Consider the following 27,292-nt stretch of genomic DNA (forward strand, 5'->3'; position numbering starts at 1 on the left):
CAAATACCTGGAATTCAAAATGAAGCTCAATCTCTGCCTTCCCATCTACACATAAAGACTTTACTGGTAGCCCCAACTGCAAGGACTCTTATCCCAAACTTCCTTGTGTTCAACTACTTTGCATCTATTTATATTTTTCATTTTATATTTTATACTAAATACACTTTTACATATACTTGTTCTTTCTCCCATTAAAATGTAAGCTGTCTGCAAGTAGAGATTGTTTCACTCTTTATACTTATATCTCTGGCATCCAGCACAGTATGTAACCCAGGGCGGGTGCTTAATAAAAACTTGTTAATTAATGGATAATCCATTAGAAAACAGTTGGGCTTTTTTTAGCATCTTCAAGAAGAAATACAGGCATACACACACACACATATACATATACACATATATACATATACATATACACATACATATATGCATGTATATACACACATACAGTGACTATATTACATATGTAAACTATTTTAGTGACAATTATCTTTATAAAGGAAAATATTGGCAGTTCCAGTACTTAAAGGTGTTCTGTTCAATTTATATCAATGAATAAAAGTAAATCTCCCAAAAATCTAGCCTGGCAACCTATCTGGCATAATTACAGAGATAGTGTGTCATGGATAGGACTGCTTTGGTCATCAATTCTTCTGCCAAGGGTTGTTGGACAATTTCATTTGAATGTCTCTATATCACCTCAAATCCAACAATCCTAGGAGGGAACTCAGTGTCTTTGCTCCCAGATGGTTCTCTCTGTCCCATCATCATGATTTGTACACATGATCTCCATGTCTGAAATGAGCCCTATGAATGCTAACTTTATATTATAATACTCCCCCCAACTGTGCCTTCTTTCATGGTGCAGATCTCTGGATGCTGACCCTCCCTGCTCTGACCTACATTCCCAAAAGCTTTATTCTCTTTCAAAGAACAATTCAGGTGATCATTAAAGCTGAAAGGGGTTTCAAAGGTCATCTATTCCTATATCCTCACTTAATGGATGAGGAAACTGAAGCCCAGAGAGGTTGTGACTTGTCTAAGGTCATATGATTAATAAGTGACAGATCTGGTATTCTTTCTGCTGCTCCATGCTACAATCCCTGATCTCTCACCACTAGAAGAGGTCCATACATACATTATCTAAGCTCCTTAAAAACAGGAATCATTTCATTTTTCATCCTTGTGTCCACAGAACTTCATACAGTTCCTTGTACGCTGTAGGTCTTAATAAATGTATGCTGAATTGCAAAACGAGCTTACCTTCTTAAAGGATTATAAATTTAGAGCTGAAAGGGAGCTTAGAGGTCTACTGATAATAATAATAATAATAAAAAACAACAGTAGATTGCATTTATATAGCTCCTTAAGCTGAATATAGCACTTCATAGCAAATCACTTTACAAATATTACCTTATTTTATCCACATAATAATCTTTGGAGGTAGGCACTATTATTATCTCCAATTTACAGATGAGGAAACCAAGGCAGATAGCAGTTAAGTGACTTGCCCAGGTTTACACAGCTAGTAAGTATCTGAGGCTGGATTTGAACTCAGGTCTCCCTGACTCCAGGTCCATCACTATCACCACCATTCCATCTAGTCCACCCCTTCCGTTTTGCAGGTAGAAACTGAGTCCCATCGGGGTTAAGTGACTTGCCCAAGGTCATATATGTAATAAGAGATAGAATCAAGATTAGAACTCAGGTCAAATGACTTCAAATTTAGTATTGCAAGTTCATTGCTCTTTCCATAGTGATACACTGACTCGCTTCTTGATTTCTTCCTTATTTCCCTATTAATGGCACCATCATTTTCTTAATAATTCAGGTTAGAAATTCTTAGGTTATCTTTGAATATTCTCTGTTAGAATGGGAGGATCCCCAAGGAGATCTAGCCTTCAGTTATGATTACCAAAATCTGCAGAAGGAACTATTGCTCATGTGGCAACATAAATTGTCATTGTATCTGATCTCTAAAGTAGCTTAGTGTTGTTGCTTTTCCTTAACCAAAATTGAGATTTTTTCCCTTCTTTTAAAATAAAAGTAGAGAATTGTGAAAGCTACTGGCTTGGTTAAGATTCTGAACAATGCAAAGATGAAATCATATTGTTTGATTTTAGTATATTGTTTTCATTTGAATTGCTTTTAAAAACCTGCAGAGCCCTTCCTCAATTTGGGAAAAATCCCATGACTGCTAGGTTGTGTCTAGTAGACAGGCCACGTCTTATGTGCAAGAATCATACCTGATGGACTATCATATCAATCTGATCATTTGTTACAGATTCTGGGACACTGTTTCCTGTTTTTTGATCTAAACTTTATTTTCTATTTCTTCATGCTTAACATGATCTGTGAACCCTAAACTCAAGCCTGTATAATCAGACTCTACACCTAACTGCCCTTGTTTCATGGCACAGGACCTCTGAATGTTGACCTGCCCTACCCCAGCCTTCATTATGGTCACACTTCTAGACCCTGACCATGCCTCTTCCTGTGGTCTGTCCCTAGCTTGGACCTCTGGCTGCCAACGCCAGACTGCCTCCTCCAGCCCCCAAATGTAACCTGTTTGCCCATATACTGTTATCAGATTTGTCCTTGGGATTCACAGTAATCATAAACCTCTTTCTCTATAAACTTGCCTGCAGTCTATAATTTTGAGCTGCAAGGGAACTTAGAGATACAGGGTCTTGTACAAGGTAAGTACTTAATAAACATGTGTTTTATTAAGTAACTATTCCAATCTCTTCAGTTTAAAAATACAGCAGAGAGGGGATCTGTGTTACTCATGGGGAAAGCATTGATGGAGAATTGAGGCATATGGTGGTGATAACCAATGGTGAAGATCTACCACAAAGTCTAAGATATACTGGTTAGGCCCTCTGGAATGAAATCCAAACTCCATAGCTTGACATTCAAGATCTTCCACAAAAGTGGTAGAAAACAATAATAACAACAAAAACGACAAAACCCCCTACCTATCCAAATCCAAAGCCCTTCTCTCCACCACCTGCATTCAATTCAATGCTATACATATCTAAGTACCTCCTATGTGCAAGGCTCTAACAGAGGTGGGGAACCTGCAGCCTTGAGGACACATGTGTCCCTCTAGATCCTCAGGTGCAGCCCTTTAACTGAATCCAAACAAAAGGATTTGTTCTAGCTAGCTGCTAACTGCTAGGCATTATGCTAACTGCTCTGCCAAGGCCTTCTTTCCTTCCTCCAGATGCCTAAAATATTTTGTTCTTGAGTCATTGAATTTTAGACCTGGAAAGAACTTTGGAGGCCATGTAGTTCAATCCTGTCATTTTGTAAATAAGAAACTGAGGGCTGGAGAAGAAAGTGACTCTTCCAAGGCTACACAGCAAATTAGCAGCAGAACCAGGACCCAGTTCTCCCAATCCCAATTCCAGTGTTTTTGCTGATGCTAGCTCTTTCATTAATTTAGCACTTTGTACTGCTTTATACTGTTATCAGCCTTTCGGTATATAAATGTCTCATTTGGATGAGATTAGGTTTTTAAGTTCTTTTAGATAGTATCTTATACTTCTTTGTATTTATTCCTTTAGCACCTGGCTCAGTACTTTTGTAACATGAACCTTATAGAACTTTCATATTTATATGTGTGTGTACACATATACATGTATGTCATGTCATAATATTTGGAATAGATTACATCTAACAGTATGTAGATGGGATAAATATGGGATAATTTGCAGTAAATTGGGAGACTGGTTATAATTCATTTGATATTATTTGATTCTAACATTAAAATATAATTCAATTTATTGACTTGGATTTCACAGGTTAATATATCAAATCATAAGCTGAACTATCACTTAAATTTAATTAAAACCAAAAAAAGTAATTATGTTATAGTCACTGACTGGAATTCAGAAGCCTTGTGTTCATGTGCTGGATTTGCCACTAAATATCACTTACCAGCAGAGTGACCTTGGACAAGTAACTTAACCTGAGTTTTGATTTCCTCATCCATAAAGTGGGGATAGTAACAGTCATACCTCACAGGATTATTGTAAAGGGCAAATGAAATAATACGTACAAAATATTTTGTAACTATAAAGCACTATATAAATGTGAGTTATTATTATTCTAATTATGTCTCTTTGGAAGAATTAATGTGCCCGTGTAGCTTTAGGGTTTTTGTTGTTGTTGCTGCTGCTTAATTTCTTCTTATTACTTTGCTTGGTAATACCTTCCCCTACTCAAATCCCCAAATTTCTTCTTTGAAGAAGATTACCTTCAAATGAAATGTAATTTAAAAAAAAAGTTTTCCTAGCCTATTAAATATCAGCTTACTTGGTAACTCATGTGTATTCCACTGAGGTATTGTAATTATTTTATTTCACTAATTCTCCATTAATAATTGTTTAAATGGAACACTCAAGCTTTATCAATATTTGTTCTTATCTATTCCCAAAGCTAGTGTGGATTTCCTTCTCATTTTCCTGGGAGACCAGAATGAAACAAGAGAATTTAAGCAATTAGTTCTGATCTGTCTCCCACTATATAGCAGGAATAATCCATCACTGTCCAATGAGCCTCTGCCAAAAAGCCAACAGAGAAAAATAATTGAGCAACTACCCAAGTGAAGTTGTATTCAACTTTAGCGATCTAATTTTTAGAGCTGTCGAAGGCCTCAACTTAAAATTTCTCCGAAATTAAAATAACAAGCAGATACATTTCAATATAAGAAAGTACCAGCTTGTGAACTCTTATGATCTTCCTCCAAAGAATTTACTTTGATAAGAGTGTGCTTCTTCTTCTTCTTTGACTATCATGGGCATTTAACTGGATTATGCACTGAGAATCAACAGGTTAAATGTTTCTATGTAATTTAAATATGAATTCTATACAATATCTTTCTTCTAAATGACTATCTGACTAGGTCTTCCTCTTGGTGAATGCTTTCCAGCCTTACAATATCAAATAAATATAACCAGTGTCCCAATTTACTGCAAATTAACCCATACTTATTCCAGCCATATATTGTCAGATGTAATCTATTCCAAATAGTATTATATGATGTCTATTCATATATGTAAACATATAATGCTACAGATATAAAAGTTCCATAAAGTTCATATTACAAATGCATTTAATTACAGTTCCCATTTAATGGAGGCATGATTTTCTGTTCAAAAGAGTTTTTTTTCTGTTTAATGCAAGCTGTTAGGAAAAAAAAACCTATAAAACTACCATTAGATGCTTCTTATAGCCTAACAATAGTAAAATACATCACTGAAATAAGGAAAACTGAACTAAGCCTCAAAATCATTCTACCTTTCATAAGATGGTAATATATTATTATGTTTGTAGCCTGACAAAAAATTAAGGTCATTTACAAATAGGTGTTTACATTATGTTAGAAAAGGCACACTTAAAAGGGGGGAAAAACATTGACAGTTGCTTTTAGTAGGGTTAAGTTGAAAGCATGACAAGAATGATGATCTGAGACTGAGTGTAGAACACCAACACAATTCTCTGCAAAAGTAACTATGGGTAAATAAAAATAAGAGCATTTGACAGCTCTTGAAAGTCTGGCTATGCATTCTCTACCTTCTTTTCTGTTCTTAGAAGAACCCCACCCCCCACACCCCAACATTGTAATTCTGACCACTACTATTTGTATTACTAATGTTCGCGTCAACCAGGAAAAGTGAAGTTGTATCACATGGTAAAGATTTAGAGTACAACATATTCAGTTTTGCAACACCAGGCTGAGGTTTGCAGCCCATGAGTTTAGCTAGTCTTCATTTACTAGTCAATTACCCACAAGAGGAAAAAAAAATAGATATTGTTTCTTTGCTCCAGTCTATCCTTACTTCATCTATTATCAATACTAATTGTTGTACATTGTTCCCAACACAACCATCTCACGGACCCAAATAAATCTAGTGATCTTAAACATACAATGTGTTGTGTCTACACAGGCAAAGTGACAATGTGGACCTGGACACCTATTCTGAAATTTTGATCAATATAGATGCTCTAATCCTGGAGCAAGGGTCAGCCAATCTCTCCATTTTCCTCAAAAGGGATTGGGAGTGGAGTGTACTGAATTATACGGGTCATTGCTTCACCTCTCCACTTGACTTTTACCCGTGTAGACTGTGCCACTTCATTAAATTGCTTCAGGAAGCCCTGAGGTTTTTGTCTTTGCCAGAGGCTGCTACCATTTAAAGCAATGGCTCTCTCTAACAGAGAATGCTTACTCTGAAACTCAGACAAAGGAGGGTGTAGCAGGAGAAAGGCAGTCAGATGCACCCCCTACTTGGATGCTTCTCATGCTTGCTAGCCTGGGATGAAGACTGGGTTTGGGGGGAGGGAGGATTTCCAAAACTTTAGGAAATAATGTTTAGCCTAACAGGGAAGGATGCAGGGAATTAGAAGCAAAGATTAAAAGAAAAGCTGTCTTCTCAAAGGCGGTTGGTGGTTTGGGAAGGGAGCTAGCGGTAAGCATCCGCTTCTTTCTTCTCACCTGCAATTAAGAGTGCGGAGCCTCAGCTGGCGGAGTGGCTGCTCTCTCTCTCTCTCGCTCTCTTGCTCTCTTGCCTTCTCTTCTCTTAGCTCTCACACTAGGAGCTCAGGGACAGCGGTGAGTTCCACAAACTCCTAGGACATCGGGCTCCTTCCAAGGGGGTGAGAAGGAAGAAGAGCTAGGCGGGAGCTTTCAGCAAGGAACCCGGAGGCAGACTAAGTGCTGGTCCGCCCTCCACATCAGCCTCGCAGGGGCTGGGGCTGAGGGCGCCGGCGATCCCATGGTGGGCAGATGAGTCAAATGCTCAAGGAGGGAGGGGTGTGTGGGTGGGGGGGCATCTATTCCCGATCTAAGGAGGAGGAGAACGCTGCGGTGGCGGTGGTGGCGGCGGTGGTGACTCCCAATCTGGCTGTGTTTCTCGACAATTCACCTGGTTCGGCTTTTGCCCACTTTGAACTAAGGTGAAGGCAGTCAGTCAGTGCCATCGGACCAGGCAGAACCTCTCATCTCCTGCCCTTGGCGTCCGGGCTGGGCAAGAGGAGAGAAGCTAGCTCGAAATTCCCAGTCACAGCTGCTCCTGATGTTGCTGCTGTGGCCGCACATCTGTCCAGGGAAGAAGACAAAATGGGAAAGGGGAAGGAAAGGAAGGGAAAAGTTTTCAGTTCATCTCTCGGCTGCTCCTGAACATCAAATCAAATTAATTCACCCCAGCTCCAGAGGGAAGGAGGGATGCAGGGGCGGGGTTTTCGGAAAGCATCTCATTGTGAGCCCCTTGCAATCTGGACAAGAAACAGAGCCAAGCTTTTCCACGCTCTCCCGCCTCCTCCCTTCCTAGGGAAAACTCCCTCATACTTCCCTCTCTCTCCCTCCTTTCCCCCTCTAGCTTTAATTCTCTCTTTCTTTCCCTCTTAGTCTCCCTCTCAGAAAGGGATGGGCAGACAGAATCTTGTTTCCTCCCTCCCCACCCCACCCCCAATCAGGCACCCATTATCCTGGACCTTTCCTCTTCCTCTAGAAAACACACACACACAACACACACACACACACACACACCCTTTCTCCCCGCGGCAAAGTTTCACTTCTAAAACCAAAAGCTAGCATGCAGTCTGTCTCCATAGAAACTAAAACCGTTTCCATAGAATAAAATCTCGGTTATTTTTTTAACCGATTCTTTCTCCATCCTGAAAGGAAGAAAGCAGGAGACTGTGCACTCAAACACACCCACACGCGGGCCCCCCATGGCTTGGGGGTCTGAGGGCGCTGGAGCTCTGTGGCCCGCAAGTTTCCGTAAAAGAAGTTGAGAAGCACCCCCGCAGAAGCTTTCTGGGCAAGTACTCTATCCCGGCCGGTGCCTGCCCATCTTTTGGTCCACGCCTCTTCGTTAGCTAGCACGTCAGCTCTCAGGGGTTGGCGGGTTGGGTTGGGTTTCCCCCTGGTGGGCTGCTGGAGCGCTACGCCAGAGCTCAGTCCAGGCTTGCTGGCCAGAGCTAGCGCCCCTTCCACTCACTTCTCTCTCCCTCCTGATCAGACCTGGAACGCTGTCCCCTTTTCCTGGCTGCCTTTCATGCCGACCGCTGGACAACTTTGTCCTGCCCCAAATGAGAGCCAAGAGACAGAGAAAGCCTGCCCGGGCGGGAGCTGGGAGGCCGGAGATAGTGGTTTGATGACAGTTCTAATAAGATTGAAACTCTTCATCACAGTGAAGCAGAATAACAGATAAGACAATCTCAGCTTCTCCATGTCAACACCCAGAAAGCATTGACAGGGGGGCTGGAGGCGGGGGACCAGGAGATGAGGTGTGGGAAGTAGCTGTTCTGAGAGCCTTTTAAAATCCTGAGAATATACCCTCATTACTCCATCTGCAGAGAATTTAATACATTAAATTAATACATGACCATAATATAGTAAAAAAAAAAACAACCCACAGATGTATTGATCGTATGCATATCAACAGCTAACCCAGTGGGTAGAGTTTAAAATAAAACTTAGAAATACAAGTTTAATAAACAGTCATATCCCTTTGAGCCACTATCTAACATTGTTTCTGAGAGTGTATCTGTGTTACTCTTGTGGGGGACCCGGGTAATAGAAGTAATGTGTCCTGATGCGCTGTATTTGAAATTATTGGATGGAAGAGGCATTACACTCCTACTTTTCATTTCTAGAGGGCAAACCAAGAAATAATGGGTAGAAGTTGCAAAGAGACAAATTCTGATGTAAGGAAAATCTTCCTAATACTTAAAGCTATGCAAAAGTGACCTGGGATTTCTGCTGAGATAATGGGTTTCCCCTTCACTGCAGTTCTGCAAGGAAAAGACATTGATTTCTTGTGGAACAGAGGCGAGGATCAGTGAAGATCATTTTTCTAGTATGGATTGTACTAGATGGAAGCTAAGATATCTTCCAACTCAGAAATTCTGAGTTTATGATTCTGTGACTTAAATTTGGTGTGCAGATGTACTTTCAGGAAAGCTTTATTTTTGGTAATGGAAAGGGGAAGACCCCATACAAATATCTGGACATGAAAAGATTCTTTCTAGAGCAGTGGTTTTCAAAAAATGGCCTGGGAAGTCTTGCAGGTCCTGAGGCCTTTTCAGAAAGCCCTGTAGATCAAGACTTGTTTCATAATGCTACTAAAATATTGCAATTTCTAATATGGTAAATATTGATAGCTATAACTCATAAAAACAAAAATTCAATAATTTTTAAGATTGTTAACTATTTCCAAGACCAGAAAGTTTGAGAACTGCTACTCCAGGAGATAAGACATAATTGAAGCCAGAAGAATGAATCTGTTCATCAACTCTCCAACCACAACTCAATCTGTTTGTTCTTCTTTCTCTTTGTTTACTGGCCTTTTTTTCCTTTAATATCTCTGAAGGGAGAAATTCCACAATCAAAATAATTAAAAAAAATCAAACCAAATAGCCACATTTAGCACCCTGCTAGCTGACAAGCCAGCATACAGCATTCCTGCCCTTTTCTCTCTGAGCTTACTATCTCTTCTCTGGAAGGTTCCTCCACTTCTAAAGAGAATGGTGAGGGCCTCCCTTCATTGAAACAGCATGCTTCCTAATGCAGTTACCTGACCTGTCTCAGACCTCACCACAGAAGACTACCTAGCTCTCCTGCACATACCAAAGACATAACTAGAAACTATACCTCTTCCTGAAGGTGATGAGACCAAGAAAATTTCCCCTCTAAAATTAGAATCTTTGTCTTCCTATGGGATAAAAGGAATTGCTAATTGGAACATGAAACAGAGAATAATAACACCACATAGCATGTTACAATTAAGATCTATATGTTATGTCTACAACTACAAATGAGCATTTGATCCACACAACTCAAATGTTTTTGACAAATACAGTAGTATTTATATTATATTTCATTGTCTTCATTTCATCTTGTGTAAGTAAGCAAACTACTATGGCCTCAAGCTGGAGTGAAGCATCTAATTTCTTACTTTTTACATCAGCAAATTTCACTGATTTAGAAAAAAAAGCATTAAGATAGCAGAGGAAGACCACAATGGAGGCATATTTCCTTTTAAAAAGAGAAGTTCCTTTCCTGAAAGTTGAGTAAAATATTCGCCAAGTAGAATGTTAACTGTTCCCATAGAAAAATTCTTAATCTTAGTTCCTTCTCTTTCAATTTGGCCTGTATATATCATGTTTGTACATAGTTATCTGCATGTTATCACCCATATTGCACTATGTCCCTTGAGAGCACAGACTATCTGTTACCTTCCTTTGTATTCCCAGCCCTTAGCACAGTTCCTGGCACATCAAAGGCACTTGAAAAATTCTAGTTGACTGACTAGAGAGACTATAATTTCTTCCCTGTCACTGTCTATTTTACCTAAGACAACCTTGGGTAAATCGCTTTTTTGCAAATGCCCTATGTTTCCCCAACTGAAAAAATCTTGGTGAGCATAATAATTTAGTGAAGGAATGTTACATTTAGCCCCATATCTTTTTTTAAAGTAATAGATAGGAATTATACAAATAGTGCCTCTCACTAGCAAGCCTCTTAACACTTCAAAATTAGTCTTTTGGAGGGGGGGTAATATTCTCCTGTGTTACATAAATAGCATTATGGGCCCATTTTATAAAGATAAAAGTGAGCCATACAGAAATTAACTGGCAGAATGTGGTTGACCACTCTTTTTGTGTTGGCAAAAAATTGGAAATTGAGGGGATGCCCTTCAATTGAGGAATGGCTGAGAAAGTTGTGGTATATGATTGAGATGGAATATTATTGTGCTATAAGAAATAACAAGCAAGTTGACTTCAGAAAAACATGGAGAGATTTACATGAACTGATACAAAGTGAAGTAGCAGAACAGGAGAACATTGTACATGGTAACAACAATATTGCACAGTGAAGAATTGTGAATGATTTAGGTATTCTCAGCAATATAATGATCTAAGATAATCCCAAAGGACTCATAATGAAAAATGCTATCTGCCTCCAGAGGAAGAACTGATGTCTGAATAATGACAGAAATATGCTATTTTTCTCTTTCTTTCTTCCATCCTTCCTTTCTTTTATTTGGTTTTGTTTAAGTCTTCCTGCACAAAATGACTAATATGCAAAAGTTTTATGTAATTGCACATGTATAATCTATTCAGATTACTTACCATCTCGGGGAGGGGGCAGGGAAGGGTGGGAGGAATAAAATTTGGAAGTCAAAACTTAAAAAAAAACAATGAATGTTTAAAATTGTTTTTACATGTAACTGGAGAAAAAGAAAATATTATTTAAAATTTTTTAATGATGTGGTAGACTGAACAAAGGACAATCTTGAAAAAGTCTTCCAAGTTCCAGGCTCCTTTTCTAGTAATCAGATTTACATGCTAGTTTCAAGACCACTAACATTTTCAGTAAAGGTTTTTGCTCTGGAATCAAGAATGAACTTAATGAGGAAATGTTGAAGAGTCAAGATCAATATTCTCACTCCTGGAACTCTGTAAATGCATGCCTAATAGATGCCAATGCATTTTAATGTGTTAATTATGAAAACATACATTCAGGAATATATGAGAATCAGGGGCTTTAAACAGATCTTTCTGTAGCTGGGCTAAAAGAAGATCTAATGGAAAGTGTGATGTGCGATTATATGCTGCTCCATAGTCTTGAATAGGGCTAAGAGCCCTAGCACTGCAAAGGGGTCCACCAAGAGAAAGTGTTCTCTAATGAAAACAAATGAATGCAAGTGTTAGATTCCTTTCTAGTGCACTCTTTGGCAGTGTGAAAATGATTGATATTCTTAAAGCCCCTGAGGAAATTCTGCCTAGAGCCCAGTGCTGTTTAAAAACAGAGGAGAGGTGGGGAGAGGAGGAAGGGAGATTTATTCAAGGAAAATTGTCTTGATCTTCTCAAAATGTAGGGTAAGGATAAACAGAATACATGAGAAGGAAAATGCAGTACCTAAGTAAATATGATATTAAAAATGCAAAGTTAAAGGGTAAGAAAAAATTTCTTGTTCCATTTTGAGTTTGAAAAATATTTCTAATCAGATGCTTTGAAATTTTCCTTTCTTATTAAGTGCATTAATTAAGAGTTCAGTAGAATAAACAGAGAGAGATTACTGATTTATTATGCATGTAATGGAATATGAAAATAATAGTTCTCTTTTCTATACTCATTGAGGTTAACAAGGCACTTTTCTCACCACAAAGGCTTTGAAAGGCCTACATAGTCTCATTCCAAGCTATATTTCCAGTCTCGTTAAACATTACCCCCCTTTCCCACATTCCACAGCCTAGTCAAAATTGCCTTCTCTCTGTTCCTTGAATGGCATTACATCTCCTGTCACCTTGTCTTTGCACAGGACCTCCCCACATGCCTGAGATGCCCTCCCTCCTCACCACTGCCTCAGAGAATCCCTCTCTTCCTTCCAGACTCAGCTCAGGCAAAATCTTCTATAGGACACCTGCTTTTCCTGATCTTAACCCCCAATAAGTGAGTGGCCTCCTTCCTTAACCATCTTCTATGTAAGTACTTTGTATTGAAGTTTATATTTTAAATGCATGTATATGTATACCTGTACATATGTGTGAATGTACTGTGTATATGCACATATATAATACATGTGTATATGTTTACATATTTGTATGTATACACATACATATCTCCCTGAGAGAATATAATTTCCTTGAAAGGACTCTCATTTATTCATTTATTTGTATCTTTATTCATTCATTCATCTGTTTATTATATCTTTATTTATTTATTATATTACCAGTGCCTGTAGGTGCTTAATGTTTGTTAATTGGTTAAGGTGGGTAAAGATCTATTAATGCTGCTTTAGAAAAAGGAGAAACTGAATCTCACGGAGGATAAGTGACTTAATTAAAGTCACAAACTAGTAAGAGGCAGAACCAGGTATCCAACTTCCCTTTTTCCAAAGTCAGTTTAATATCCTCATGGAAGCCAAAAGCTAATTTCTTTCAAAGTTATCATTTGGTGATTCTGATGATAGTGGTAATACATTCTAGCCTTTTATAAATACTAACAAACTTCTTAGTAGGTCGTTTGCTCAATTACTCCCTAAACATTTGACAATGCAATGGGAACATGCCTTTCTGGAGCAGAGAAGGAAGAATTCTCTTGTACTAAGGAAGAGCCAACACTTGGGGAATGACTAAAGAAATCATGGTATGGAAATGTAATGAAATACTATTATGTTGCAGGAAATGAAGAAATAGAGGATTTCAGAGAGATCTAAGAAGACTTATATGGACTGATACAGAATGAAGTGAGCAGAACTAGAAAAAAATTTGTAGTAACAGCAATATTGTAAAGACAAACAGCTTTGAACAACTTCAGATATCTGATCAACTAATCAACCATGATTCCAGTGGACTGATGAAGAAAGCTGCCCACCTCACAACAGACAGATGATGGATTAATGTGCAGGATCAGAATCGCACTTTTTAGCATGGCCAAAGTGGAGATTTGTTTTGCTTGATTATAGGAGTAAATGTACATTTATTGAGTGTCTAGCATGTATCAGGCACTGTGCTAGACACTAGGGATGAAAAGCAAAGCAAAAGACAGCCCCTGCTCCAAAGGAGTTCACAATCTACTAGAGAAGACACACATACAAACAGCAATATGCAATGAAGCTATATGCAGGATTAATCGGAAATAATCAACAGATATCTTTAGATTAAAGGGCAGCAAGAAAGCGCCCCTGTAGAAGATAAGACTTTAGCTTCCTTTGCAGGGTTTAGGAAGAAGAGTGTTCCATGCATGGGCTACAGCCTTGAATTGGGTAATGAGATATCTTCCTGAAAGTGACAGGGAGTCATTAGAGTGTATTGAATAGGGGTAGGGGAGAGGTGGTGAACTTTAGGAAGATCATTTTGGCAGATTAGTGGAGAATGGATTGCAGTAGGGACAGACTTTTGGCAAAAAAGACCAACTGGCTGGTGATTGAAATAATACAGGCATGACGTGATGAGGGCTTTCACAAGGGTGGTGGCAGTGTCATAGAAGAGAAAGGGATGAGAGTCCAGGATGATACCAGATCACAAGCCTTGGGCTGGGAAGATGGTGGTGTCAACATGAGTAACAGGAAAGTTAGGAAAAGGAGAGGCTTGGGGTCGTTTCCATCCTTCTTTCTTCCCTTCCTCCCTTCCTTCCTAGAGGAGAGATGGAAGGGAGAAAAAAAATAAATTCTTGGTAATTTAAAAAAATAAAATGTATTTTAAAAAAAGACAAGGGGTTTTAATTGTCCACCTGGTCAAGATCAGTCAATACTTAGTCCTCATTCTTATCATAGCATACTGTATTATTGAGGACCCTTTCTTTCCTGGTTACTGTTTCCTCAATTCAATAAGTATTCCTCAAACACTTACTACATGTAAGGTGTCATGATACCCACCGAAATTACAGAGACAAAAACTAAGGAGGCTCTACCTTTAAGGAGTATTCTACTGGAAAGATACAAAGTAATTTGAGAAGAGAGAACACTAACAATTGGGGGGATGAAGGCAGGTTTCACAGAGGAGGTGATACCTAAACTGAGTATTGCTACATAAGTCTTGCTCCATGAGTCTTGTTCCTTCTTGGTTCTCTTTCTACCTGTAACTATAACCATTCTCATTTGTTCAATGTTTCATCAACCTTCTTCTGCTCCATATATGTGGGTACCCCACCCTGTTCAAGACTCTCTTCACTTCACTCTCTACATTCTCTCCTTTAGTACCATGAGCTATTTTCATGGGTTCAATGAACATCTCTATGCAGATCACTCTCAAATATACATTTGGCCACACACTACTGAGGGCAGGATGAATGGGACAGCCAGGCCGTGTGGCCACCCAATGGAGATCAGAATCAGGCAGACCCCCTTACATTTGTGGGAGTAGGAAGATTCACAGAGGTTAGGCACAATAGAGGGTCAGATCAACCAGACTACTCTCACTCCACCCAGGTGAGGACCAATGCACCAAGGTACAGCTTCTACTTTTCTTTACCCCAACATTTTCCTCGTGTTTAGTAAACTTCCACCTCCTCTTACTCTCTTGATCCTAATAATACCGTATCCTTGACTGTAAAGAAAACTACCTAAGGGGCAGAGCCAAGATGGCAGAGTGAAAGCAGTGACTTGCTTGAGCTCTCCTCCAAACCCCTCCACATACTCATAAAAAAAGGCTCTAAACAAATTCTGAAGCAGCAGATCCCACAAAAGACACAGTGAAACAAATTTCCAGCCCAAGACAACCTGGATAATTGATCAGAAAGGTGTATTGTGCCGGCCTGGGAGCGCGCAGTGCAGCATGGGTGCGCAGGCCGCAGCAAACCTGGAGCAGGCCTCAGAGGACTGAATCTCGGGCAGCTGTGGAGGTTTCCACACTCCTCAATCCACCAATGCCAAAGACAACTTAGAAGGTCAGTGGGAAAAGTCTGTTTCTGTCGGTGCTGAGAAAGGAAGGCAGGGTTTCAGATCCATTCCCCAAGAGCTTGGCCCTGGGGTGAGCAGCTGCTTCCCAGGCTTCCAGGCCCACAGACTGAGGGGGAATCCAATGGCTGATCAGAGAGGGATCGCAGGGATCTCTTCACCAGTGGTGAGGCAGGAGTCTCTTGCTTTGCCCGTGTTTGGATCTGGGCCACAGTTCTGGGCAGCAGTGCTGGGGTGAGGAGGAATGCTGGCATGGTAGAGCTTGTAGTGGTTGTGGAGAGAAACCCCTCCTCACAGTTACAGGACAGAAAGGAGTACTTGTAGTCGCAGGCCAGGAAAGGAGTAAATACCTCGCCCCTTATCATACCACCTTGTGAGAACTGAAAATTTACAGGGCCCTACAAATGTCTCTGAAAACAGCTGTACAAACCCCAAGCTTGGGACAGTACATTCTCCACATTGGAAGCAGATTCTACCTTAACAAAGAGTTTAAAACTCAAGTAATTGGCCGGATCATGAGCAAGCAGTGCAAAAAGAGTCAGACTATATTATCTTACTTTGGTGAAAAAGAAGATCAAAATATACAACCAGAAGAAGACAACAAAGTCAAAGCTCCTACATCCAAAGCCTCCAAGAAAAATATGAATCAGTCCCAGGCCTTGGAAGAGCTCAAAAGGGATCTTGAGAAGCAAGTAAGGGAAGTAGAGGAAAAACTGAGAGTGATGCAAGAAAATCATGAAAAACAAGTCAACAGCTTGCTAAAGGAGACCCAAAAAAATACTGAAGAAAATAACACCTTAAAAAATAGCCTAACCCAAATGGCAAAAGAGGTCCAAAAAGCCAATGAGGAGAAAAATGCCCTAAAAAGAAAATTGGCCAAATGGAAAAGGAAGTCCAAAAGATTACTGAAGAAAATACTTCCTTAAAAATTAGAATAGAGCAATTGGAAGCTAGTGACTTTATGAGAAATCAAGACACTGTAAAACAAATCCAAAAGAATGAAAAATTAGAAAACAATGTGAAATATCTCATTGGAAAAACAACTGACCTGGAAAATAGATCCAGGAGAGAGAATTTAAAAATTATTGGACTATCTGAAAGCCATGATCAAAAAAAGAGCCTAGACATCATCTTTCAAGAAATTATCAAGGAAAACTGCCCTGATATTTAGAACCAGAGGGCAAAATCAGAAATTGAAAGAATCCACAGATCTCCTCCTGAAAGAGATCCCCAAAGGAAAACTCCTAGGAATATTATAGCCAAATTCCAGAGTTCCCAGGTCAAGGAGAAAATATTACAAGCTGCCAGAAGGAAACAGTTCAAGTACTGTGGAAACACAATCAGGATAACACAAGATTTAGCAGCTTCTACATTAAAGGACCATGGGGCATGGAATATAATATTCCAGAGGGCAAAGGAGATAGGATTACAACCAAGAATCACCTACCCAGCAAAACTGAGTATAATCCTTCAGGGGAAAAAATGGTCATTCAGTGAAATAGAGGACTTTCAAGCATTCTGATGAAAAGACCAGAGCTGAATAGAAAATTTGACTTTCAAATACAGGACTCAAGTGGAACATGAAGAGGTAAACAGGAAAGAGAAATCATAAGAGACTTATTAAGATTGAACTGTTTACATTCCTGCATGGAAAGATGATATTTATAACTCATGAGACCTTTGTCAGTATTAGGGTAGTTGGAGGAAAAAAATTATATGTATGTATATGTAGATAGATAGAGGGCACAGGGTGAGCTGAAGATTAAGGAGTCGTATCTGGAGAATAAAATTAAGGGATGAGAGAGGATTATACTAGGAGAAGAAGAAAGGGAGAGGTAGAATGGGGTAAATTATCTCACAAAAAAAACAAAAAGAAAAGTCTCTTACAGTGGAGGGGAAATGGGGGAAGGTGAGAGGGAATGAGTGAATCTTATTCTCATAGGATTTGGCTTAAGGAGGGAATAACATACACATTCAATTGGGTATGGAAATCTGTCTTACCCTACAGGAAAATAGGGGGAGGGGGACAAGAGAGCAGGGGGATGATAGAGAGGAGGGCAGATTGGGGAAGGGGTCAAAAGGAGGGACAGGGTCAAAAGAAAGAACAGAATAAATGGGAGGGCAGGATAGGATTAAGGGAAATAGAGTTAGTTTTTCACAACATGTCTACTATGGAAGTGTTTTGCATAACTGCGCATGTACAACCTATATTGAGTTGCTTGCCTTTTCAATGAGGGTGAGTGGGAAGGGAGGAAGAGAGAAAATTTGAAACCTAAAGTTTTAAAAACATATGTTTAAAAAAAGTTTTCACATGCTACTGGGAAATAAGAAATATAGGAAATGGGGTACAGAAGTCTATCCTGCCCTACAGGAAAATAGAAGGGGAAGGGGAGGGGGGGAGAAAAAGGAAGAAGATAGAAGGGAAGAGAGGGGAGAGAGATGAAGAGGGACAACTTGGGAAGGGAATTCAGAATGTATGACATCTTGGGGTGAAAATTTGGGACTCAAAAACTTGTGGAAGTGAATGTTGAAAACTAAAAATAAATAAATTTATATTAAAAAAATTTTTAAAAACTACCTAAGAAAACTTCCTCCCTAACTCCCATGTACAATTCTTTCATCCCCATCAAGCCTAACCCTACCCCACCAATGTCTCATGCCAGACTTTCCCACCTCTTATATTGTACCCTCTCAAATTCCCATTCCATTAGTAACTAACTTCCTTTCATATTAGACTCCTCCCTGTCATGTTTCTTGGCTCCTTTTGGATAACACTGCATCCATGATCATCTTTTCCAGTACTTGTTGAATTTTCTCTCATTATTCTTGAAATACGAATCATGGAGATGGAGTCAGAATACTCCTTGCTCTCCATTTAGATTTTTAGACTCTACTTCCACCACCATCACTCAGCAATATATCCTTCTTTGAGAAGAATTGTCACTTACCTGCAGCCACTGATTTGTTCTCCATTGTGCCTCACTGCACTATCACCTTGAGTTACATTTAGGTATGAGGCCATTGTGACATGGGATGCCTCTATTTTCCTACAGAATGATCTTTAACCAAAAGAGAAGAGATTTTATTTCCAAAATAGGAAGTATGACTTTGAACATATTTCTCTGCCAAAACTGTGTTACTGTTGCTTATCTAGTGCAGCAATAGCTGAAATAATAACACTTTGAATTCCAGTTGCACCTGTAAGGCATCTCCTTAGCCAAAGTAAGAGTCAGGAAAGAGTACTCACACATCGTTATAGACTGTTGAGACAATTTTCTGTGAATCACAAAGTAGGCTCCATAGTTTCTCTCTGATCCCAGCTAGCTTTGTCTATAGTATAACAAAAATAGAACTGGCATAAAATGTGAAAATCATTTATGCCCCATTCCATGTATCCCACTGGTAGGAACTGAGGAGCCACAGACAAAGAAAGGGGCTTGGCCTTTAACATAGAATGTGACAAGTGATCTGCACCAAAGAATGCGAATGACAGAAGAATATGAAGGCAGACATGTGTTTTTAGTCTTTCTTCTCCATGGATGGAGGCAAGATGGATGTTGCAGTTGGAGACATGCAGGCTCCTCTAGGAAGGGGCATTCTCTTTGGAGGCATGGCCTAGAGTCTTTTACTTCTAGATCTCTGGACACAACACACTGAGACTTAGGAATAGTATGTGAACCATGTATTTCAAAAACCCAAATATTTTGGACACATGGACCATATGCCTTTCCTAAGTATGAATGGATAAGCATTAAGTCTAGAGTCCATGTCTATCTTTTTATATAAATGTATGGTTTAAATGGACTTTTAAGATTCCTCATATTCTCTATGAGTAGAAGTCATATCTACAAATCAACAGTTTAAATTTTGAGCTAATATTTCCTCAAGGTAGTCAAGGTCTATTTTAGAACAGTACATTCAGTGAACATTCCCAGTGTTTTTATGAAGAAATCTCTCAGTGTCTGATGTTAAAATGTACTACCAACAAATAACCAAAAATTCCCAAGATTAGGTTATTAGTAGCAAAACTTCAAATCAACTATATTTCAATTCAACATTTCTCAACCTATAAGTATGGCTTAATGCCAATAGTAGAAAAAAGATAACTACATAAGTACCTATATCTTGATATATATATATATATTAATTCAAAGAAAGCAGGTTTCACTTATAATGTTGGATTTAAAGTGCTATAAACCCGGTTCCGTTAATTCTACAATCAATAATAATCCATAGATAGAACGGATTTGTAAACAGTAATTGTTTACACTCATGTGTATACTGTAATTAGGCCATGATGTTGGGAAAATAAAATGTTGTTAGTGCTTTTTTCAGGGGAAGGAAAGCCCATTTGCATATTTATTTTTGGTCTTGAGAAAATGCCAACACATTCATTTTCAAGGAAATCTTCAAACTTGTTAAACTGATCTAGTACAAAAACAAATTGTTGTATGTTGTCACATGGGGTAGTTGTCAACTATGGATTTTTTGCTACTAATAAGCACATCTACAATATGCTTAATCCAGTCAAATCTTACTTTGGGTGATGATAATGATAAAATTCAGTTTTGAAAGTAGCTACATTTCTATGAGTTTAATGATTTACATCCAAAATATTTTTTTCTGATGATACCACTATTAGAGAATGGCTAGTCCTTTAAATATTTGGCAAGCAAAGAGTTCAAGTCTATGATATAATGATGATGATAACTTTTAATGCTGGTGGGGTCTTTAGAAATCATTTACTGAGGCATCCCTTGATTTAACAGTTTCATTATAAATTTAAGAATCTCCACAGATACAAATAAAATAATATAAACATGGATATACAATACAATTAAAACTATCAGCATCCGTCACCAAGACCTGAAAGCATTTTGAAGAAGAATTAGAGGAGCCATTCAATGCTGAAAGCAATAGGCCCCCTTAATTTAAGGCAGGCCAATGAGTTTTCTTGGAGAGACTCAAGACAGCATAAATGGGGAGACAGGAACAACAAAGGAAAAGTATTAGAATATCTCACAGACCTCCTCACAGTAGCACTGGCACTACCACTTCCAAAGCAGGACTAGAAAAGAGTAGAGAAGGGATATAATTGAGGATGTTACCAGAGAACTTTGGGGACTATGGTCTTCAGGAGGAAAGAGTCCCGTTGACATATAAAGAATGTGGGAAAGGCCCACATGCCCTAAATGAACACACTTAATGGAGATATGATGATGGTCTTAGACTCCTGGGTGGTCTTAACACTGTACTTCAGAATACCTGGGGCAACTCTCAAGTCAAGGAAGCTCCAGACATCTTATATGTAGCGGTGAGGGCTGGTTCAGCTACACCTGTTTTCCTAAAGTTGAGGTAACAGTCAAAGAGATACTAATTATCCAGGAAATTAGAAGTCTGTAACTGGGAAACTTCCAGACATCTGGGATGGGGGAAGCAAAGAAAGGAGTACTGAAAAATAAGATAGGACAGGAGGGAGGAGTGATTGCTATCATTTTGTTAACAATTCACATTTTTTTTCTTTTATCAAAATAGAAATAGGTCTGATTTTGTCATTATATCGGATATCTTACTGCTTCTTTGTGTTTGCTGAGATTAATACTTTTACTGTAAATTTTGTTGTTGTTGAGTAATGTCCAACTCTTCATGGCCTCATCTGGGGTTTTCTTTGCAAAGATACTAGTGAGGTTTGCTACTTCCTTCTCTAGCCCATTTTACAGATGAGGAAACTAAGGCAAACAAGGTTAAGTGACTTGCCCAAGTTCACATAGCCAGTAAGTGTCAGAGGCCAGATTTGAACTCAGGAAGATGAGTCTTCCTGACTCCAAGTCCAGTACTCTATCCACTGTGCCAACTAGCTGCCCGTAAAATTGGATGGGAAATGTTGTTGTTGTTGTTGTTGTTGTTGTTGTTGTTGTTCTTCTTCTTCTTCATCTTCTTCTTCTTCTTTGTTTTCTTCTTCAGGCATTTCTGTTGTATCTGACTCTTCATAACCCCATTTTGGTATTTTCTTGGCAAATATACTGGAATGGTTTGCTGTTTTCTTCTCTAGCTCATTTCACAGATGAGGAAACTGAGACAAACAGGGTTAAGTGAGTTCCCCAGGGTCACACAGCTAGTAAGTGTCTGAAGTCAAATTTCAACTCAGGAAGGTGAATCTTCCTGACTCCAGGCCTGCCACTCTATCTATCCACTGTGCTACCCAGCACTTGAGGATTAAGCTGCTAAAGGGGCAAAGCTTCAGGGCCGTGCCAGGTCAAGGTTATAACATCTTTTTCATCCTACTGGTTTTCAAGATCCACTTCAAGATCCACCTCCTGATTACTTCTGTGGGTAAGAACAATTGTTATTAAAGCTTATACTCACCCCCCCCCCATGTTGTGCAGTTGAACAACTTGACATGGAAGCCCAGAAAACCTAATTTGATCTTAACCTGCATGAAGAGATTCTTCTTGTCCAGGAGTGGAAAATTGATAATCCTGACATACATGCTCTGCCCTGTTTGATTACATCTTATGTATCATGTTTGTATAACTCATGATCCATTGTTCCAAGCTCTGGATTTACATATACTGAACTCAATCTTGAGAGTGTCTCCACCAAAAAAAAATCATTCTCTTTGGTTCATTATGTCCCCACCCAGGGTTTATTTGGGGTAAAATCTCTAAATACATTTCACATCTAAATCTTCACATATCCTGGGACTGTTCCAAGCATAGAAGGCAACAATGCATATACTATGTACAAGGCAGCCTTTATTTCACACAAAGCACATAATATGACTCACAATAACCTATAATGCATAAATGATTCACATAAACATTAGTGAAGCCCATAAACACATGGAAAACTTCTCTTTTCTCTAAATCTCACTTTCCAGGAGGCAACAAGCATTTAAATGCTAACTATATGCAAGTCACTATGCTAAGCAGGGGATTGTACAAAAGTAATAAAAAGAAAAAATATTCTTTACCTTTAAGGACCTTACATTCTAATGGGAGAAGAAAATACACAAAAGGGAGATGAAGCAGTGGTCGGTGGTCGTAGTAGTGAAGGTATCCAGGAGGAAGCATTGTATTAAAGTCTGGAAAGTCAGAGACACAGATGGAGGGGGATGAAGGTTGTCTATCTGGATCCTTCTCCAAAATGGAGAGCCTCGGAGGAATTTACCAATGGAAGATAGGGGCTGGCATGGCAAATGGATGTTTTCAGGGCGATGAGGCAATAGACACTGAAGGATGTTCATAGGAATTATTAAAGTTCTCCAGATTCCTGGTGATTTTCCTTGGAAGGAAAATGAACTCAAAGTTGCAAGAGGAGGAAATTCCCAGGTATTTTGATGTCTTACTATCTACAATATTCCTACAGTCCCCCCAGACTTGGGGTACCATCCTGAGCTTTGCAATCTCCTCTGAAAGGGTGCTAACTAGGATTTGCAGTAGCTAGGAACTCTTAATATTCCATCACTTTCCCAGTTGCTGCTATATCTTGAGTCAAGCAGTTTCTATCATTAGGCCATTGGGCCACATGGTTCCCTTCTATACAGCTATTCCATGATTGAAATATTTGGACCATGGACCTTGATTCAAGGCAGCTATTAACACTTCTGCCAATGAGATACCCTCCCACCAGGAACAGAATGTACCTCTATTGAGAGGCAAAAGGGCTAGAAAAGCCAAAAGCTGTCTTTTGGCTCCCTTTTATAGACCAGAACAAAGGGTTGGCTTATTCCACACAGTCCATAGCACAACAGTGGGAGCCAATCAATTCATTGCTCTCAGTAAGGGACTGCTCCTACTATATAGCTACCCCAAGGAACCTAGACCCACTAAATTGGCCAGCATCAGTGAGACTCTTTCCTCTTGAAAGCACCAAGGGACATGTCCTTTCCCTCCATAGGAAGATACAATCAAAGTCCCCAACAAAGGCTTATCTCCCTGTAAGCTCAACAGTTTCAACAGGGAACTTCCTTGATCAACCCCCTGTATCTTCACTTTAGAGTGTCATATTTTAGGAAGGAGATGGGTTACCTGAAGAATGTCTGCTGGGATGGTGAAGGTCCTTTAGACCATGCCATAAGAGGAAAGGTAGCAGAAAGAGGGGGCGATCCTTTTATCCTGAAAAAGGAGGACCTGGCAGAAATATGATAGCTGCCATTAAGTATTTCAAGGGCTGGCACATGGATGAAAGTTTATACTGTTTTTTTCTTAGCCTCAGAGAGCACAACTAGAATCTGTGGGTAGAAGTTGCATAGAATCAGGTTTTCAGGTCGATGTACGTGAAATGCACTTCTTTAAGTGGAAATAAGTTTCCCTTTGCTATATGTCTTCAAACAAAGATCATATGACCTTTTGTTAAGTATATTGTAGGGAGAATGCTTGTTCACATATGGATTGAACTAGATGGCCACTGAAGCCATTAAACTCTGAGATTTTGTAATTCATCTGTGAAAACTATGTGAAAAACACAAAGGACCTAGAAGATCTTGTTTATGACACCTCCACTGTGAAGGGCAGCAGGAAGCCTAAATCTTTCAATTAAAAGCTGCTTGGGCCGCTCACCTGAAAATGCCAATCTGGGGAAGGTTTTGTTTTGGTTTGTTTTTATATTTAGGACAGTTTTTGTAATTGTCCTGATGGTGATGAATTATATTTTTAATAAAATCAGTACAGTTTGAGCTCCAAGCATTCCTGTAGTTGCCTCTAGTTATAAATACCAAATGCTTGATATTCAAAGGTATACTTACCTTTTTATACATATTGAAACACAAAACTCAGTGTTTACTCAGGACTTAATCAACAGTGTTATTTTACACATTAGTAGTGGTTTTCTTTTACTGGTAAATTCCATTTTAACATATCATACAATCTTATGCATATAAGTTTATAATCTCTGAAACACTGAAAGGAAATAGCTTAAAACAGTAACTGCAACAGATAGCCCATGCAACCTTAAGCTTTTATAGTTTACCATGTATTAAATGAAAGCAAAGGTGTATGTTTAACTTTACTAGCATCAATGTTATTCATTGCAGGTTTTTTTAGTCTGAATTTTGTTAGCATCTTAAGTTGCCTTCATTTATATTTTCATTTGTCATTGAAATCATTGTGTATTTTTCTTTGTCTCATAGGTTCACAGTGTTTATTTTTCCTTTGGGTGTCCTAGGGGTTTTTTTCTTCTGATGCATTGGTTTTTAATAGAAAAGTTCTAACAGCTTATCAAAGAACTGAGAGACTAAACCAGAAAGTAAGATCAGTCAAAACATACCCACAAAATACCATTTTGGAACTATGAACAAGAATGTTATCAACTGTTATCTGCAGCAAATATAATTATTATATAGATATAATCATACATGCATGCACATACACACACACACACACACACACACACACACACACACACACAAAATAATGAGAAACAATGGGAAATAGTGGATAGTGTCCTGCCTTTGATGCGTACTGCCTATATGACCCTGAGCAAGTCACTTTACCTCTCAATGTTCTAGGTGATTCTGGAAGACTAAAATTTACAGAGAAGGTGTCAACCTGCATGGGAAGAGGGAATTTTCTCATTAGAGAGTTCCTTACATCAGTGAAATCGGAGGTACAGTCCTTATTCCTACATGTAATAATAATATCTAACATTGACATGGAGCTTTAATGTTTGAGAAGTACTTTGCATACATAATCTCATTTGATCCTTATTATACAGATGAGAAAACTGAGATTAATAAAGCTTAAATGACCCAAGGTAAGATATTCAATTAGTGTCTGAGGCAAGATTTGAATACAAGACTTCCTGACTCCATGTCCAGTGCTCTATCCACCATGCCATGCTTCCTCTCACATCATATATATTTTTTAGATCTAGAGTATATATCATCACATATAGCATATCTATGTAGATATAGATACACATGCACATAGAGGTATATGCCTCTCTAGGAATGCTAGACTTGTCTATAGCAACATTAGTAAAAAGGCAAATACATGGTAGTTATTGACTTTTACAACCACATTACTATTTTAAATGCCTCTGTACTGAATGATCTGGCCAGAGGTGGGCACTGGCTAGGAACAATGGGCCTTCTTTATCACATTTTGGCATCTTTAAATGCTCAGTAATCTTCTAGAACTAAAAGGGAACCAAAGCAATGACTAAGAAATTCATAAATAATGGAATTTCTCAAAATGCTAGGTTTATATTATATGGACTCTAGAACACAATCAACCTATCAATGAAACAACCAACATTTATTAAATTTTTATGTGCCAGGTCACCAGGCTAAGTGCTAGACACATAAAGACAGAAATCAAACAATTCTTGCCCTCAAGAAGGTTAAATTCTAATGGAACAACTCTTTTGAGAACATACACAATGAATGCAAGGTTGTTTTGAGAAGGGGAAGACCCTAGCAATTGGGAGGATTAGGAAAGTATCCATGAAAAAGGTAGTGCTGGAGTTGAATCTTAAAAGAAACTAGGGAACCACACTTGCGCGTGCACACACACACGCACACTCACACATATACATCTGTCACAAAATCTGATTAGTAAAGTAGAAGGGTGATATTTTGTTCATAACCATTAACTAAATTGCATGGTTTCTGAGCTACTGATGGATCTCAGTTTCCTGAATTCAGATGTACATCTGAACTTGGAAGAAAGTTGGGAGGACTGTGTCTGCAAATGAGAGAAATTATCAAGGAACCTGCGGCCTCAGTGGTATTTCCTGTTTTTATATCTTGGCAAGGCATCTAGTGACTAATGTTTTGTTTTGTGCATGTGTGTTTTTTTAAACAGCATCCTACTGAGTACATTTCTGTCTTCAAAAACATTTTTTCATACATAAATTGGCTCATTCTTCAGAACACACATGCCGATCAATTTACATTCCTTTCTGCAGAATATAAAGGACTTTAAAATACTATTTATCTTTCCTGACCTCGGAATTGAAGATACTAACTTTTATGGCATGTTACTATGTCTTGACAATTCTTGATGCATAAGTATATCCAATCTCAAAAGTTTTTTTTTTTGTTATCAGACATTTTTCCATATGATCACTGCAATGCTTTAATGGAGCATTATGCCTTTCAACTGTTCTCTTAAGACTGATTGGGATGGGTATAATATCTAAGATCAAAGATGTACAGTGGGAAGCAACCTCTGAGACCATCTAGTCCAATCTTTTAATTTTACAGATAAGAAAACTGAGGCCACAAGAAGCTAAGTGACTTGTCCAGGGTTACTGGAAGTAAGAGGTGGGATTTGAACCCAGGTTCTCTGACTCCAAAGCCAATGCTCTTTTACTCATTCATTCATTTTCATAACATTGTAAAAACACTAGTACAACCCATGGATTGTAGGGTTTCAGGGCTCTGTGGGTGGGTGCGAAGAGGGGGAGGAAGTAAATCTTTCTTAATATGTCCCATCAGATATTTCTTTCTTTTTTTTTCACTGTCAATCTTTTTGAGTGAGTAGCCTACACTGATGCCCTCATTTCCTTAGTACTTATCCAGTACCAGAAGGCCCATCTCCCAGTTAAGACCCTGCCCCAACTCACTGGTCAAGGTGGGAGAATCAGAATACTCCTTGCTCCCCATTGCTACTTCCAGCCTCTCACTTTACTACCAGTACTCAGCACCTTCCTCCAAAATTCTTGCCATCCTAATTCATTACTCAATTTAAATACCAATGGCCATTTTCTATTGACCCTCTGGACATTCTCCTTCCATCCTCAGTGACTGGACTATAGTCTTTCTACTCCATTTCCTCAGCAGTGATAAGGAAAAGAATTGACCAGATAGATAAGAGAAGAATCAGGAAAAAGCAGTTCCAAGAGAGAAGAAAATATTTAGAAAACCATGCCATGCC

Source organism: Phascolarctos cinereus, unplaced genomic scaffold, assembly GCF_003287225.1.
Source record: "Phascolarctos cinereus isolate Bilbo 61053 unplaced genomic scaffold, phaCin_HiC Scaffold_5;HRSCAF=322, whole genome shotgun sequence".
Lineage (NCBI taxonomy): Eukaryota > Metazoa > Chordata > Mammalia > Diprotodontia > Phascolarctidae > Phascolarctos > Phascolarctos cinereus.